At 38.7% G+C, this 18949-nt stretch overlaps 1 protein-coding gene across 1 annotated transcript in view; it reads right to left on the bottom strand.

Moving 5' to 3' along the window:
- Window positions 1-18949, bottom strand: part of tnr (tenascin R (restrictin, janusin)) — a 208595-nt gene that overhangs the window by 106396 nt on the left and 83250 nt on the right. Inside the window, exon 4 of the mRNA XM_038718059.1 lies at window positions 9677-9713. The gene's annotated coding sequence lies outside the window, so the exon portion shown is untranslated. The remainder of the gene's footprint in view (window positions 1-9676; window positions 9714-18949) is intronic.

Raw genomic sequence — 18949 nt, 5'->3', positions numbered from 1 at the left:
CAGCCACCTCAACATGAACACAAAACTAATACCAGGCCTTCTTGCGTGGGTGATCGCTCTCTCTCTCTCTCTCTCTCTCTCTCTCTCCTGTCTCTTGCTTCCCTTTATTCCTTCTCCGTCACTGCTTCTCTTTTAGCTCTTTCAGTCTCTCTCTCCCTCCACCTTGTAAATTGGACTCTGGCAACATTACGATGCTTTTCTCATTATTTCCATCACTCTGGCCAAATTGCCTTGTCTTTCAGGACCATTGGGCTCTGTTCGTTGGCTGCTCCTGCAACCAGAGGGCAACACAAGTCTTTTCCTCTGTCTCAGGGCTGTTTCAGAGCAAAGACGCGACCGAGAGAAATGGATTCCTTTCTACAGCTAATAATACAACCTCAGGCCACTGATGACTGCCTGCTCCATGCTGCACACTGTGGCCGATTTATCAGGGAAGATGTAAACAAATGTTCACAGGAAGCACTGAGATAACATGCAGTAAAGAAGTGCTAGGCAGTATTTGATCTTCCAAAAGCATTTGGTCTTTTAAGCTATTACTAAGATTGCAGGACTACTTTTACCACTGTTTCTGCTAATTAATGGCTAATTCCCAGTTACAGACGGAATTGGAATATAAATAATTTAAAATAGAGTAAAGTAAAAATCCTTCCATTAGAGACTCTGTGGAAGAATACTTTGTCTAAAGGTGGTACTCTGTATGTAGCCTCATATACGTACAGAAGTGTATAACCAATATTTTAATTTGATGTTTTTTATTGTGGGCAATGATCAGAAAGTAAAACGCTAACATTACTATTATTGCTACGAAGGGTCTGCTGATTGCTGTAAATTGACTGATACTTTACAATTATTCAGTTGGTGTAAAAAATAGTTGATGCAAACTGTTTAATTAAAGCTTTCTTCGAAGAAACATGCAATTTATATTTATAAAATACAAAAACTTTAATTGATGTGGTTGGCTAATTGATATATTGTTGCAGTGCATTTTTTCATTACTGATCTCTACTACTAGGTAACACTGACCATTTTTATCCTTTATTTCCAGCAGATATCCTAAAAGAAAACCTAACAAAATGATGATGAATTCATGCTACTAACAATTATTGTCTATGTAGCCACAGACTGATAAATCTCTGTGACAATGAATTCTATTTTCCTGCCAAAACTTTTAAAAACATGTTATATTTAACATGGCCAGAGAGTCACTTAAGGCAGTGGCCAAGACAGCAGAGGTGGGCCACGTGGCTAAGGGAAACCCTGCCAAGAGTTTTATTTTAAAAGATAAAAAATTAAGGTGAGCATCTGACATGTCTATCCTCTGTGGCCCCAGTCTGTGAAAGATGACAAATGCTAGATGACAAGTGCAACCAATTAAAGGAAGTTAGTCATTTTCAATTATGTAGTTAGTGTCACCAGCATTTATTTGCATATGCACAGTGCCAGATTGCAATTTACTGTCTGTGTAGTACTCCGTAAAAGAGTACACTACTGATGATTTTCCTGATTGTATTTTTAAGGTTTCTGCCGTAGATCACTTAAAACTCACAAAAGGGAAAAAATAATCATTGCTCTAAGTTGGTCTCAAGGCTACTTGGACTCTCATTTTTATTTGACCATCAGACTATGGTCCCATTACATATTTTAAACAAAAGAGACAGACAGACAGAACAAAAGAAGCATTCAGATAGACAGACAGACAAGTGAAGAGGAAAAGCACTGAGTCAAAAGAGGGAGAGAAGAACAAGATAAAAAAGTAGAGGGGTCAGACAGAAAATGGGCAAATGGAGATCTAGAAGGGCACAGGAGACGGAGAGCAGGAGAGATGGACGGATGGTTGAAAGAGCGTGAGAGGACAGTTAAAGATTTAGACACTGGAGGTAAATGCTCAAGTCCTTTTAAGTTCACTCAGCTATGATTTAGGAGGAAATGAATGGATTTTTCTCTCTCACTGTCTGCTGCAGCTGAATAGCCACTGCTCTTCTATTCTGTACTGGAACAATACATGGCTTTTAACAAACTCATTTTCCATTTCAGAGCAGCCTCCTGGTTATTTTGGAATGGACGGAGAAAAAAAAAAAAAAAAAGTAGAAAGTGCAAGTAAACTAAACCAAAAGTTGCTGCACACTCAGGCACGAAAACAAGCAATAACAACGAAATGCAAAATGCAAACAACATGTTTGTTCTGGCTTTTCTGTCTGAATTCTACAACTGCATAATTTTTGTGTTATTCTTCAGTATTTCTGTGTATTAAGCACGAAACATGCACAAGCTTTTTTAGAAAGCAGTGCTATTTTCCAATGTGTCTCTCCTCTTTATGGTACTTGCATAAAACACATCAAACAACCCCATTCAGTGCCTGTATGACATACAATTGTTGTCCTCCGCCTCCATTCTCTCAATTCTCTTCCTCTTCCCCTATCTTTTTGCTCAGGCATGACCTAAAACAAAAAGAAAAAGGACAAAAAACTTCAAAAAAAACTCCTGTCTGTCATCTCAGGAGCTGTTGTTGTCTATTGGTCTCTCTCCCTTTCTAGCAAGCCACTTCTCTCCTTTCATGTTACCCTTTCAAAGGCTTCTGTTTCTTGTGCGACACAAATGACAACGCATTCTCCTGCACCTTTCATATACAGCAAATAGGTGGAGAGAAAAAAAAAGAGCTGCCTCTTTCCACCTGTGCTAGGTGTCTTTCACTCTTCTGTGATTTAAAGGTGGGCTGAAATAACACACAAAACGCAGCAACAATCCAATACCATAAGCTGTGCGGAGATGATAAAGCAACTACGGAGGATCAAAGGGATTGACACGTTGCTGCTGTCTGTTCCACGTCATGACAGCGAGGGAAGGAGTGCTCCCGGCGCTCAGTAGGGATTGTATTCAATTACCAAGTAAACAGTTCAATGGCAGAGAACCACAATAAGTGGTTATGTTAAAGCCTGCACAGCATTATGTTTTATTGACAAGCATTATTATAAGCATCAGCTTGTGTTGGTGAAACCTGTTTCTAAATGTAGTGCTCTCTTTGGACTGGTGAAACATACAGTAAATAACAAATTGTAGTGATAAGTAATACTCATGTTTCACACATGCTGAAACAGGCGTGTCAATGACTTTTGTGGAGGTTTTTGTTTTTGGGTGAACTTTGTGAAATATGCTATTAGCTAATACGATCTTCATCTACTCTGCTTCCCTTATCTTTCAGCACCTTTCTAATGAAAATCTTTTGTAGGGGAGTGTACTCCATTAGCGGAAAGTGAAGGAGCAAGAACTGATGTAAGATGAATTGTGATTAAATGTATAAATCAACACAAGCATTAATAGGTAAGAGTCCACAGTGAGCAGCGAAAAGGAACACCTACATAGTACGTTTTTTGCTCCGGTATTGTTTTGTCACAAAAAAAACAAAAACAACCGGCCTTTCCCAGAAGAGTTAGATTGGTTGGGCCTCCATTATTGACGGGGGTCAGGTTGAGTCACACTAGTAAAACATAAATTATTGATCAAGCTATGATTGGACTCCTAAGAATTTTATTATTGATCAAGCTACAAACTGTTGGGACAGATTGGTGAGTCTTTCATCATTGATCAAGCTGAAGAGAGATTTGCCAGACTCTAATCACTGAAGGGATAGGAAGAGCTTCAGTCATGGAATGTAAGACAAGTCCCTTGACAATCATTTAATGAGGGTAGGCGGGAGGCCACTATTGACCATCTTCAGGCACAAATCTGTAGATAAGGTTTCATTATTGTTTAAAGAAGCAGTTGGATTTACTAAATTTCCACAAGAATTCATCAGTCTTTAACCCTTACGAGTCCTGTGCTATTTTAGCCTTTTATGAATACTTTAGATTTTTCCTTTATATACCACATTAAGACATGTTTGATCGGGCATATTAAAGGGTGCAAATCTGAACGCCACTTGTAAATATGAATATAAAAAGGTAAAATTGAGATAACATCAAACTGTGATCTGATCACGCCAAGGTGGATTTAACCTAATTCTGTCAATAGCTTGCTCATACAGAAAACTAGTCCTTACCAGACTTTATTAGCTACCACTGCAAAGAGCAAAGAAGGACCCCAATAGAAATTTTATTCAATACCTTTAAGACGCGTCTTGGACTTGCTCCTAGTTGCATTTGAGCTTTTAAGCCTTGATGAGTCTGAGCACAGCTTGAAATCTTGAGGCAGCTCTGGTCATTTCACAGTCTAGACAGATGACTACGGATTATCAAGCTTTCTACATCAGAGACCCAGAAGACTCTTTGAACAACCTGTCTGATGATATCGAGCCAAACTCTTTAAAAACGTACTTTGTGTCCAGCAATTTCTTGAACTGCTGGTCTGCATCTGTTTTTTGTTGTCCAGACTGCCCTGTGGTTTTGCAATTTAGAAATAATGTTCTTCTTTGCAACTTGTTTTTATGTCCGTTTTGGTTTTGCATTTTCTCTCCCACTGTATAAGAACTATGCAAACTGTATACACGGAAATGCTCTTGTAAGCTGTGCCATTACATTGTTTAATTTGACTAATCCATAAGGAACGCAATAGATATAAGTTCCTTTCTTCATGTTAACATTGTCAATTTATCTTTGGATTATGTAACCTTATACATTACTAACTATTCTATAATTTCCAATGGAAGGAAAGAAAGGAAACAAATAAACAAATAAAAAAGAAACAAAACTGTTTTTGGTTAGCTTTATGGTAATTAAGATGCCTCTTGTAGTATCAAGGGACCTATTTGGCAATTTTATATAAGAATACTACTTAGAAAACACACATGAATCAGTAACTATAGTTTATTTAAAAGCTATAACACAACATTAGAGACATTATGTATTGCACCTGAACATAATCACGGTCAAGAACACCACTCAGGCATCACTACCATATTTTAAAGGCAAGTTCGGGTTTTGAAGAGGTGAGTTCAGACTGATAAGACATCCAGTATTGATTGCGCCTACACAGGGTCAAATTGGCAAAGCTTGCAGTACAGACAGAGGTAAGGGCAGCTTGAATGGGTTATCTCGGCTACATCTCTGTACGAGGACATCAGATTGTGATGCTATCAGTTCCAGAAATAGCCTGGTGAGGAGGAGATACAAAGGTCCAGTTCATTAGCAGAAAGCCTGGCACAGTGACAGACTGCTCTGACTGTTTTCAGCAGCATGGTCTTAACTGAGCCAAAGTAGAAATAGAAATCTAACCAGTAAGGGAACAGCTATAAATAAAAAAAAGCATCATTTAAGGCACAGTTCTTGTTTCCAAGTGTTGGTTATACCCTCACAGTTAAACTAGTTCAGGAGGAAAATTTGTGGAAAAAGTAGATGCATGTTGCCATGTTTCCCCAGGTTACCATACTCAAAACCTCCTTAATGTTGGTAAACTTGGTATAGTGGAATTGCACTTTAGGTGGCACTATGGTCTCAAAAGAAATGGTACATTTCCAAAAGATTTTATATGAATGGGTGATTTTATATGAAGTTCATATGTATCACCCATAGCTAACAATGTACAGATACCAATATCAGGACTCCCCGTCCAACCTAAATCTTCTAATTTTCCAGGAACTTTTGAAAACTTTTCCTAAAACCTACAACACCCAGTCATCATCCAGCCATGTGTTTTGTTCTACATCCCATTTTGTGACTATATCTTGATTCAAAGCAATACCCATCATGATGTGCAGGATTTCATAGTTGCCTGGTGATATCAATAAGATGACCAATAACAAATAAACATTTTTATATATTGCAAGTATAATATCATTCATGTAAATTCATCAAATGATTTGGGAATTAATCTGCTCATATTGCCTAGCGCCACAATGCAAAAAAGTGAACAGTGTGTTCTGTGCCCTACAATGTTATGAGTAATGAAAAAGAGGAGAAAAACAGTGAGGACAAGATGCATAATCTATCATATTCCAAAAGCTGTCTCAGGCAAACGTCAGCGAAGATTTTGACATCATAACTCCCCAGATATTCCAAAGAAATCTGTCTGCTGTCAGTAAAAGTTGAAAGAATTCACATTCACAGATTTTCAAGTAGTTCTCCAGGGTCTGTCTGTCCTCGCGTTGCAGTTTATAGTCTTCTGTAACGTTATGTTTCCTGCGATTTCCTGTGTCGTGCATTTTCATTGTTTACTCCCTACAGTGGTGACGCGCTCCCACACTGCTGGCATATCAGAGTCACAATGTAGCACTTTGGTTGACTATGTGTGACAGGACTGTCTCTACAGACTATATTTGGGCGTGTCGAAGATTTACACATCAGGGTTGTATTCACACTTTGTGCCTGTTTTCGAAATCCATCAATCCATCCATCTGCACGTGGAATTTTTGAGTCCTGTTAAACTGTTCAGATGTCTGATCAGATGCATCTAGACAGGGCTGTGCAAAGCACCTCTCGTTAGAAGAAGAAGCCGTTTGTCTACCCCTCTTCTGGCTGCACCACTGTCTCCTGGTGCTGCTGCCATAATTAGGACTGACACTGGCACGCAGACCATAATCCCCATTGATTAGAAACCTGAGATCAAAGGCTTCCACTGCTGTCACTCTCACCTCCTGTCTCCGCTCTGTTTATGCTGCCTCCCTCTTTGCCCTGCCTTTCTTTATCTTTCTTGGTCACTCACTCGCTCATTTGTGGATGTCTAGTTTCCCTTGTGATGGGAGGTTTACCTTTTTATGCTACTGTGCCCATCATCCAGTCATTTGTCTTCTGATCCCTTCCACCTGTTTAAATAGCTGCTGTATGTTGACACAGAGGCTTTCATTCTGCTAATAACCAGAAGCTAAGCTCAATCAAAACATCTCAGTCAGAATAAACCGGCTCACTCTGGGATAAATATCCTTCAGCATGCTTGACCACATGATATTTAGTACTTTTGTAGATTCCAAATCATGGCTAGTACTGCGGGTGTTCGCCTTATCATGTTTAATGACTCTCACAGTAATAACAGTTTAATCAGTGGGAAGGTTAGCAGTAAAACAACACCAGTGCCAAAAAAACTGACAGTCACCATCTCACTTTCTCTCTACATTTAACTCCTTCCATCAGCAATTCTCTTTTCTCTGTCTGCTGCAAGTGGCTCTCTCCAAGTATTCCATTAAGACGATGAAGATGTTATATCCCCAAACAGCTTTCGTTGTTCATTCACTTTCTATATTCTCTTCTGTGGAAAAAAAATCTAGGAATATATCTGCAGACAAGCCGCCACTACACTATGATGTGCTCTGTGTTAACCTCATATATTTAAGATCAAACCACTGACATGAGAAATATCTGAGCCTCCAGCAAAACTGAGCTGTGCGCACACACACAGCATTGCAATGTTACAGAGTCTAACCAGCTCAAACCTTCAGGTAATGGACTCACATCTAATAATTTAACATGTAAAGCAGTTGTTGTTGTGGTTGTAATGCAACAGCAAATAAGGTAGAGCAATCAGATCACAACAATTGTAACGTGTAACTTACAGTAGTATAAAAAGTGCGTTTGTTTTTTTTTTTTTTTACTTACAGCAAATGAAATGTTGCATTTAAATTAACTCTAGGTAATTAATATGCACACAATAATGCCACTACTGCAAAGCCTGTGTGGAAAGCAAGGATGAGAATCATAATCCTGTTTGTACAACTAAAAGCTGTGTTTTCATTATCCAGAGAAAATGCTGTTAAAGGTTTTGGTACGTGTCCTCAGGACACCTGCTACACTCCTGATAATCACTGTTCAAAATTGAAATCTTTGTGGAATATTTTATCAGCTCGGTGTGTAAATAAGAGTAGGTCATGTACCTATTTTGTCAGAAAATGTAATTAAGTGATGAAGACACCCTAGACATTTAACCCATGTTTAATTAGGCAGATGATTGTTGCATATTCCCAGATCAGTGAGTGCAGATACATATACATACATATCAATACATACACATCATTGCTGAGGCAGCAATTCATTCTACAAGAAGCTTCATCCTTGAATCTAACCAAGTCTTAATTGCATTGAATGGAGTATTTCATTTTGCATAACAACATATGTATATATGGCAATACATGGCTTAAAAGGCATTAAATTGGTCACTACGTACGATATACTAACTGAAAATGTATATCAAAGGGGAAAGGAGACTTTTAGCTCTGTGTTTGCACCTCTGCCAACTCAACAAGACAAACAGCTCTTAGACCATGAGATTCTGATAAGGAGGGTATGAGCAGCTGCTGATATCTTAATTTGGTGGAAAAGCAACTACCAAAACATAAACTTAATCTCAGCTGCCCCATCTACCAAGAAAGACTTGAAATGTGCCACTGCCATCTTTATGCCAGCAAAAACTTAGATGCCCTTGGTCTGGCTTGATTGTTGTTGTACAGTTGTTATTTGTTATAAGTTGGTATCGCTTTTTGTGTATGAAAAGCGCTGTTTAAATGCAATGCATTATTAAATTGTTGATAATAATTTTACCTTTAAGGAGGGGGACTTTCCAGCAATATCCAAAGGCTATCCATGCAATGGAAACATGGATTACAGGGACAAAATATTGTCTACAATGCTGCATTCAGTTTAATGTACATTTTGTCGCAAGGAAGATATGCTACTATGATTACTGTGGACCAGGGCTATTCAGTTACAAATTCAATTGGGCCGGATTTTAAAACCAGGACACAGAGATGGGCCGGACATTTTCTCAGGAGTTGGGATCATTAGGATTTTATTGACACATTGTATTGGTAATCCTTATTGGTTCAGTTCTTATTATTCCTAATAATAATAATAATTTAATATCTTATTTTAAAAAAGAATGTAACATTTTTTAACTAAATGTTGTTTCTAGAGCAGCAACAGGATTTACAACAGCAAAGTCACTAATATCTCACTAGACACAAATCTAAAATGTCAGTAAATCATATTCCTACAACATACTGAGTGAAGTTTAGAAAGAATGAACAAATCAGTCCCTCCTGTCCTCCTTCCTCTGCCGCTGCTGGTAGAGAAGAGTGCTGGTCTGTCTCAGCTGCCAGCTGAGTTTATAATGTGCCATATTTTAATGTATGTGGCAAAAAAAGCTAAAAAGTTACTGAAGACAGACAGCTTTCACTTTAGCTTGTTTGTAACAATAAGCTATTAGCTGAACTAGCTCTGTCTTGTGTAAAACCAAAACACAACTGCAGTAGATGAGAGACATCGCGTTTTGCGTGTTTATGCTTATTAAACAGGTGTGTTGGTAAAGTATTGGTTTTTTACTAGTGAAGTTTTTATTGCACCACGTAGGCCTACTCACACTAATGAGCGTAGTTGTCGCCAAAGTCGGTAATGTCCACGGATCAGCTGGCTGACTTCGAACCGTGTGTTTACTCTGTTTGTCCAGATAGATAAAGGTGTGTGTGTGCATGTGCCTACCATGTGATACAGAAGTGACAATCCAGTTGTGTTCCTATTAGACAGTCAGTTGTGCTGATGAATACATACATGGAAATTAGCCCAAGATGAGGGCTAATTGTCTGATTAGATGTGCTTCAGGTTGATAGATGCACAATAAGCCCACGCACAGAAAGCAGTCATTAAGGAACATTAGACCATTAAATTGAACGTTACACTATAGCCAGGGGGAAAAATATGGATGTTCATTAATGCATCTCTACACGTAGGCGTCTGTCTGTGCTTGTGTGTGTTCACAGTACCTTTTCTCTTATTGCCAGTCTCTCTCTGACTCTGCACCTGTCCAGGAGAGGAGAGAGATTAAATTAACATTACACCATTTACACATTTGAACTGCTTTCTCTCCGACTTAAGAATACAGCATTCCCTGGAAAGAATTTTAAATGCAAATTGATTGGTGATAAAGACAGAGATGCTGTAGTACCTCTAACATGGCAGAGGTGTTTACAACTCCCACACACTACATAACACAAACTGAGCTGTGTACCACACGTAGAAACATACACTAAAGCCTTTTGTAGGTCTTCTCTGTCTCTTATAGTTTGTGTAAAAGCTAAAACATCAAGACTGGAAATTATCAGTATAAGTCAGTATTTGTATTCAATTTGTAAGCAGTGCCTCCATTGCCTCTCTTATAACCATAGAGAAATAATGGGCCACTGCAGGAAAACGTAAAGAACACACATGCAGCCACACACACACACAAACAAAAGCACACACATACAATCAAGAGTGCACAGAGGCATAAGTACGTACACTTTTGCCTGCTGTGAAAAAACAGGAACATATCAAGGCTCCTTCCATCAACGGGGAAAAAGGAAAAAGCACTCATTTGCTTTCCTCGTCTGGCGTGCTGCTAAGGGTTTTTTTGTTGCAGCACACCTCCCGAGGCACGCGTATACACACATGCAAACACAAAACTAAGCTCTGTTTGCTCTTGAGGGTGTCTCGCTCACCCTCTGAGAGATAAAATGACATGCTTTGCTGGCCGGGTTGTTTTCAGCTCGGAGGAATTGCAAAATCTCTGAAAATGGTGTCATTTTCACTTGGGTTTCCTCCAGCAAAGAAGGCTGATTAAATAAACAAAAGGAAGTTGGCTCCACTGTCAGTTCTTCAAACATAGTAAGAGGGAGAGATACTCATCTCTGCTGTCATCTTCATGAGGGAAATCAACATGCAAACTCAGACTGCGTGCACATTTAAGTATTATTATTTTTTGAATGTACATGACTGTCTTTATTGTAAATGTCATACTTTATTCGTAGTATGAGGACAGCTTGACTTGAGCTCTCAAATCAACCCATAAGACAGCAGCAGTGAACTGCATTAGAAAACAAACCGACAAAACGTGTTGTGTACCTTTGCTTTTCTAAAATGACACCACCATCAACGGGACAACATATTCTGTTAGTTAGTGACATCTATTTGGTTAGGTTTAGGGCACAAAAAAAATACTTGGTTAAGCAAGGATTATACTTTCCACGTCCGTGAGTACACGAGGGTCTGCTAGGGTTGTTGTTAGGGCGGACCTGTAAAAAATGTGACTACGCTACCAGGGCAACCAACCGATCTACTGCGCATGTGTGGAACGAGTACGCCAAGCTGACTCCAGAAAGTAGTATAAACAGAAGTAGTCTGTGTCCGTGGTGTCCGCAGCTGTCCGTGTAAGTGTCTGCTCCGAAGTATATTCGAGGCTTTAGGGTTAAAAAAAATATCATGGGTATGGTTAAAAAACTGCATGGTTAAACCTGTGTTAGCTGATTTTATTGGTCACTTTGGGGCAGCAGAGAGCTTTGAACCCAACATTGACATATTATCACCTCATACAGTTGATACTGTATGTGAATGTTAACAGACAGTTCCTTATTTACACATCCAGCAGACGCAGAGCTACATCAGCATTCACAATGAAGATGTGGTTCTGGCCACCTGAAAAAGTCCAGTTTTCATTCTCCTTTTAGCTCTATGTTTGGTCTCCACCAACTACTGGGAAAGGCATTGGGCTTTTTAGCTGCTATGTTTACCAGCTAGTCACTAACTTTGTCTGTCAGCTGTTTGGAGATGGGACAGGTGGAAAACAGCTGCCTTCTGTTAACTGGAAAAGATGCTGATAAGAGCGGTGACACAATAAATTTGTGAGCTTTCAACAAAATGAGCTGAAAGATATTAAAATGCTCGGTAGTGCTGAGAGGACTTTCAGAAATAGGTGATTGCCGGTGGGGTCTTCACGATGAGCGATACCCATATAGTAGTTGACCTGAACCATAGCTCTAAAGTTAGAAAACAGTCATGGTTAAAAGAAACCAATGTTAACAACTGTCAGAAAATGGGAAATTAACATCTGCCTCCGTGTCCAAGTCACAGGCTTTATGGACCCTATCTTCCAACCCGACCTTCTCGAGGTTTTATGGCTCTAATAACAATGTCCCCCGTTGTCCATGACAGACAACACTCATAATTCACACTGCAGCTAGAGGTCTTTGCCAGGTAAATACAAATATTAGTCCTATTAATCATTTGAACGAATGCAAACACCATTTTTATTTGTGAGTACAGTCTTGTGTTAGACCATGTTGCAGGGAAATTAAAGAATTCTAGCCATATGTGCTTAAAAATAAATAGAAAAATTGGCTTAAGCATTTTCACAAGATTAGTGGAATCAACTGTATCAGTCCATACTGTAACAGTATTTTGAAGTTTTTTGGGCCTATAGAAGGCCTATAGTGTTTCCTCTGCAGACTAAGACTTTTGCTAGCCTTACAGGTACATGCATTCAGAAACTACTTAAGACACATCAATATGGAGATGCAGAGACATGGATCAGATTTACAAACCCATATTCTATAGTGATTCACTCACAAACATCACAATATCTCAAAATGATTTGCATCACCAAGCGCACAAACAAAGGCTTTTTGTATAACAATTGTATGCTGTCCCACTGAGGGGAGACCGTTCCTTCCTCAGACGGCTTTGTAGTTGTGAGAGCAACACACAGGAACACTTCTGAATGCAAATCATATTACATTCACGCAGTTTATTCGCTGGCCCAGCACCCGCGGAAAAAATGCTGCTTCCACAAAATATCTGAGCATAAATAAAAACTTAAGACAACAGAAATGAGAATGTCTAATAAATCATTTGTGCCCCCCCACCCCCCCCCCCCCCGGCCCCGACCAAACAATAACAGTAAGTTTTATAAAGAAAATTGTGGAGAATGGATTGATGATGGAAGAGTGCTGTTCCTATAAAAACAAGAATGGGAGAACGATATTTCTGGCATAGTGATCTGGTGAAGTCTTTGAATTCATTCTGGTGTGAAGCGGTAGAATGAAGGGTTTTGGTGTCTTCTGCTTGCTGACTTTTTTCAAAGCTCTCAGTGATGTTTTTTGTCCAGTCTTGTAAGCAAAGGCTTTAATACAATCAAAGCACTCAGTAGACCACAGTATGGCAAGATTAGTGCATGCAGTATTATGTTTATTTTGAGTAGCAAAGGCATATAGGTGAATGCATATTTATGTGACGTCTATTCAAAGTGTCTGCACACCGGATGTTTCAAGTTTCACATCACACTTCTACCATGGATTGCTTTCAAAGTAGCTCATCTTAAACTCAGATTTAAGGTGAGCACAGAGAAACTTTCTCCCTTCATCGGTTATTCTGCACACTAAACATCCAGGTGAACTAGCAATTAGCTAAACACATTTACCCGTGGAAGGGTTAAAGCTTGCCACTTCGCAGGAAGCTCGCATCTTGGCCGGCTTAGAACTGTTTATGAACACAATGTAATTACATATAATGCGATTGAATCTGTCAAACCTAAAACTTCAAGCAGATTCAGTGAAAACTTGACATGGTTTCAAACTGGGAAGAGAAAAGAGATTTTAAAAAATATATATTATTGTGCACTTAAAAAACACAAGGACCTTAATGTATATTACTGTCTATATTTCTAAACCTCAAGATAAGTGTAGACCAAATCTGCTGGAGCCACTACATAAATCATATTGGCTTATTGAATTGAGGAAGTATGAAATATCTCAGATGATAGATAGTTTGTATTTAGTCAGGATGGCTCAGAGCCACTACTGAATTCTTTCGCGTATGTGTGTGTGTGTGTGTGTGTGTGTGTGTGTGTGTGTGTGTGTGTGTGTGTGTGTGTGTTTGTGTGTGAGAGAGAGAGAGAGAGAGAGAGAGAGAGAGAGAGAGAGAGAGAGAGAGAGAGAGAGAAACCAATTGAGAGACAGAGAGACACAGATTGAAACACATCCTCTCTTTCACACACACACACTCTCGTACTCTACAGTGAGTTTGGGTCTTGTGTGAGAATTAGGCTTGTCTCTCCTTGTGCAATTTTTTATCAGCGGACGATCCCATTTCCGTTGTGTTGATGCAGCAGATGGATTCCCTCCCACTAACCATTCATCACCTGCCACACCAAAACCCTGCCTTTGCCCCCTTTACACCAATGAAAAATGGGTTTTAGACTCCAGAAAATAAAAGTCATTTACTGTGTCATCAAACAGGGTTCATCACATGGTCCTACAGGAGCTTTTGAGCAGAAAAGGTTTTTATTTTGTGTCTCACAGCACAAAGTGAGAAGCAAATGATGCCAAGGGGCAACAGCCCAGGGGCAATGATCATCAGCGGAGAGCAAAGAAACACACACAAAAAAGAAATCATCAGTCCCTCTCAATCCAAGTTACCGTTATTAAAAATGGTCGTTTATATCCATAATAAAATGATTAACATGTTCAGCCTGGACTACTTATTTAAAAGTGAATATTTATTATATTTTATTAACATTTTTAACTGCAGTTATAAAAAAAGACATATTGGATTTAAATATTTTGCTCAATATGAGCATGGTTTTGCCTTAAAATACACAACCAATGGGATTTTTCATACAAAATGTCCCAAAAATAACCTCAAGGCTACTTTTGGAGACATTTGAGGGAAACAATTAAAACATTAAAGTAAAAAAAATTTTTTTTTATTATTATTATTATGTACGTGATTAAAGCAAAGTCCTGTTTCAAATGGGACGTCTTTTCACTGAACTGACTTCATGTTTCAAATTATTCCATGGATAATTCTTTACATGATAAAGACGGATTTAATATAGGAAAACAACTTTCGTAACTCCTGCCAACAGTGATGAGGGCAAAGGGACATTTTTCTCTTTATACAGCAGTAATTAGTCAATAGATGAATTTACATTTTCAAATGCCAGGATTCATTTTGAAATCGCTCCACTGTGTCAGTAAAAATAATGAAGCCAAGACTGTTAGTGACACTGTTAGTGCAATGAGCTCATTTGCGGGAGTGAGGGCAGCTGAAAATGACACGTTTTTTATCTTTGCAGAGCAGGAAATGAAAGTCTCCATTTACTACACTTACAAGAGGGCTGAGTGAATTAAGACAGCAGGGATGAAAAGTTTACTATGCTTAGCAAAAAGGAGTTACCTACATATGACATGCTCAGCTTTCACTTCTTCTGCTCAGTTCAGGGTTTCCCATTGTCTATTACAGAGTCTGAAATAAAGAGCACTTCCAATATTATCCTTTTATGCTTTATGAAATATTCACAAGGACAAGGAGCAGGGGGGCATTACATCACACAGCGAAGGCCACATAATGAGCGCAAGGAGTGTTTAGACCATCACCTAACAATTAAATTTACCAGGATCTATGTGATATAGCACAGGAGGTGACAGTGATCAAGCAATCACATTGAACATGCACTTTATTATTTAACAAGAGTGACATGAATCGATGATTTTTTACAAGCAGGGAGAAGCGGAGGCGAATGGCTCATTCAGTCACACCACAAAACTCACCGCACAGGAGAGTCTGAATTCAGTAGAGTTAAGCTTCTAATAGTATCTTAATTGATCCTTTGTGATTCTTAAGTTGAAAGTTAGAAAGGGCGTGCGTGCATTAAACAGCAAGACCATTTTTCATTTCAAAAATTGACATAATGTGTCTGCAATAATTGTAATACAATAACTGACTGTGGGGTTGTGCAGGTTTGTGCCTTAAGATTTAAATGCTAAAATGGGAAAATAAGGCAATACTTCATGATGATAAGGAAAACAACATGATTAAAATGATGTGTTCCACTGTGTCAAATTTCTTTTGACACAAATCTTACTTTTACTAGCATTTGATCCAATCAAGTTTGTGTGTGCGTGTGTGTGTGTGTGTGTGTGTGTGTGTGTGTGTGTGTGTGTGTGTGTGTGTGTGTGTGAGCAACTCTCTGTGTATGCAAATGTTTTCTAGTGTATAACATACATTTTCCCAGAGTTCATTTGAGTCAGTGCACTAAATTTTGCCGCAGGGAAATTTACATACAATATTGGGTATTGCTTAACTAAATTCATATGAGGATGCTACATTTGCACGCACACACAAGCACACACACACGGTAGAAAAGCTAACACTAGATGAAATGAACACACAGAAACACACATAAAACCACAGGCAGAAATTGAGCAGACCGCAGGTCTTCTGAATCACTTGGCCTTCACGTTAGACTGCTAATTATGACAGTAATCGACCCCACAGAGACAGACAGAAGGAGAGATGGGTAGAGAAACAGAGACAAGGTGACAGGCAGCCTGAGAGAAAGTCACAAAGAGAATACGCAGAACAAGTAACTCAGTGAGAGGGTTGATGCAGATCCACAGGCTATCTGATGAATCCGCATGTCAAATGAAAACACAAATGAAAAGCCTTTAAATCAATCTTTTAGCATTGCAGGTTACAAAGTAAAAGCTTTGGAGTGGAGATCAATAAAATAAAGCTCACAGGTACAGAGTTAATGGCAGGTCCACATTAATCAAAGAAGTAACGACTTCCATAATTGACACGCAAGTTCAACAATTTCAGAAATTAGATTTCATTTGTTTATTGTATCATCAGGTTTACGGGTAACACTCATCCTAAATTATGCAGTATATTTATCACATACATCCATCAGCGCGAGTGGTGTTTAAGATTTCATTTCGTCAGCACAGTAGGAAAAATGTCTTTGACCAATCCGATTATTGGACAGAACCACTAAATTAAGCATGAGACAGATCAGTCACTTAATGCTGGATATTCTTACTAGTTCACCACATATAGGAACAAAAACTCTCATTAAAGCTGGTTATTATCTTGCTGGCAAGCTGCAGTGTCCTCATCAAGAGGCCAAGACATTCTCGCTTGCAAAAAAGTTTTTAAAAAAAGGCCAGCGCTTGTTAAATTTACACAGTAACTAAAAGGCAGATGGCCGCCCACCCAGAGCCTGGTTCTTCTTGAGGTTTCTGCCTTTTAAAATAGGTTTTTCTTTCCACTGTTTGCTCATGGTGGGAAAAATGGGTCTCTGTAAATAATATTACAAAGAGTACACTCAAGACCTGCTCTATATGAAAAGTGCAATCAGATAACTTATTTTATGATTTGATGCTGTATAAATAAAAAATGAAAGAGCTGAGGTATTTTGCAGCCCTGAAAAGACTCTACACCACAGAATGGACACTGACTATCCTTTGTTTTTTGTCACTCTTTTCTGTTCCTGTTTTCGTTTCTTCTCACACTCTGAAGTCCCTGCTCTCTAAAGTGTTTTTATATCACTGAGTGACAGAGTGACACTGAGGTCAATAAAACATTTTTTTAAGTAGTCGCATCAACTCAGATCCCATTTGTGCAGGAAATTATGAGAAGTCACATTTACCTCTCACGCCTCCCACTGCCATGACATTATAAAAAATGTAGGCTTGAAGTATATGACATGTAATAGTTTTTGGTTTTTCAGGTCGACTAGGTTTAGAAATAAGGTTAGGCGATATGGACCAAAAAGTCATATGCCGGTTCTGTTAGGATGAATAAAAAATATATATTTTCTGCAAAGTGTGTGTGTGTGTTTGTGTGTGTGTGTGTGTGTGTGTGTGTGGGGGGGGGGGGGTATGTTTTTACTATTTGTTGGAACTTGTTCACCGTTTTAATTATACTTCATTCTCCACCTTATTTAAGTGTCACTCACTTATTGAATCTGCCTCCTTCAGCTCTCTTCACACTCACCAGGGTATATGAAGTAAAATTCAATACCTTTTCAAGACTTTTTCAACATATTTTAAGACTGCCGCGCTACTTTGAGCTGTAACAGATTAAATCAGCCACACACCTTTAGAAGGGACATTTTTGAGTTTTTAAAAGGAATTTAAATATATTTATAACATATTTATGTCATCAGGTTGTAACGCCACTTAAAAATTGAGGCATTCACCAACTTTCATCGACCACTTGATCAATACAACAAAATTCAAATATGCCAGGAGGGAACAAAGATGAAGAGAATAAACTCAGTGATGAATAAATAAGTAGTGTAGGCGGTGAAGCAGAGGCACAACCTGGAGGAGGAACTAGTCTAAATGACTGTATTAGTATAATATTATAACATTACATTTAAAGTATGTTGCTAATTTAATAGTAAACTGTAAGTTTGATATTAATATATTCATTATGTTACTATATTCAATATAATTTCATATAATAGTATATAACTTACCATTAGTATAATATTAATTCAAATTACAGCTGTTTCAATTTGGGGTTGTTTTTTATTCATTAACTTTGTGCAAGAAAAATGCTCTAGGCTACACGATAGTCTCCAACCTTGATTTTGATCAGGCTACTAACTCGACAATTATCATAACCGTTTATGCAGAACATTGAGTTCAACATCTATAAAGTTTGTTGCAGCACATCAAACTATTTTTCAAATCCCGCTCCATCCAGGCTATGATTGATCTGTTCACAAAAAGTGACACTGACGAGAGTATCGGCTTTATGAAAAGTTGAATGTGTTTCAATAAAAGGCACTGATTTAGCTAAATAGCCAGCTAACGTTAGCCAAACCCACACGCTCCTTGAATTTTCCCTGTTGTCTTCTGTCTTACCGATTCAGCTGCTGGCAGCGCTTCCATAGCCACAGAGCGACCGGCCAACCGGGTTAATCCCGTTACTCCTGATCACCACTCCAACTATGTTTCTGACGATTAGCATTGAGGTGGGAGATTACGGTCGGTTGTACTCGTAAATCATTTTCCGGTTCGCACGGATCTATTTTTTGGAGCGTTTAAGAGTGAAATAGGTGCACAGCAGATCCCTGCATCTAACGTTACAGAAAAGATTCACACAGTGGCTACGCACTGCCTGTCTAGTATTTTTGGCTCTGCATAATAAATAAATACGTTCACCTACACTTTTAGCAAACAAACTTTTGGACAAACAGGATTTTCACATTGAAAAAAATATCTTCAAAATTTAATACTTTGTTAAATGGCGATTAAGACTTTATTACTTTTTAATGGCCTCAATTTTCAAATTTGATTTAGTACCTTTTAAGACTTTTTAAGACCCCGTGGACACCATGCTCACAGACCTAACGTAAGTTACCTCTGTTACAAACACATCAGCGTGCCCCGCTTCTTCTCGTCTCTCCCTCCCTGTATGTCTGCTCCAGTGAC

Source organism: Micropterus salmoides, unplaced genomic scaffold (assembly GCF_014851395.1).
Source record: "Micropterus salmoides isolate LMB-PRFRI ecotype aquatic unplaced genomic scaffold, ASM1485139v1 Ms_hic_scaffold_14, whole genome shotgun sequence".
Classification (NCBI taxonomy): domain Eukaryota; kingdom Metazoa; phylum Chordata; class Actinopteri; order Centrarchiformes; family Centrarchidae; genus Micropterus; species Micropterus salmoides.
Note: the sequence above shows the minus strand (reverse complement) of the source record. Positions and strands in the feature narration are given on the sequence as shown.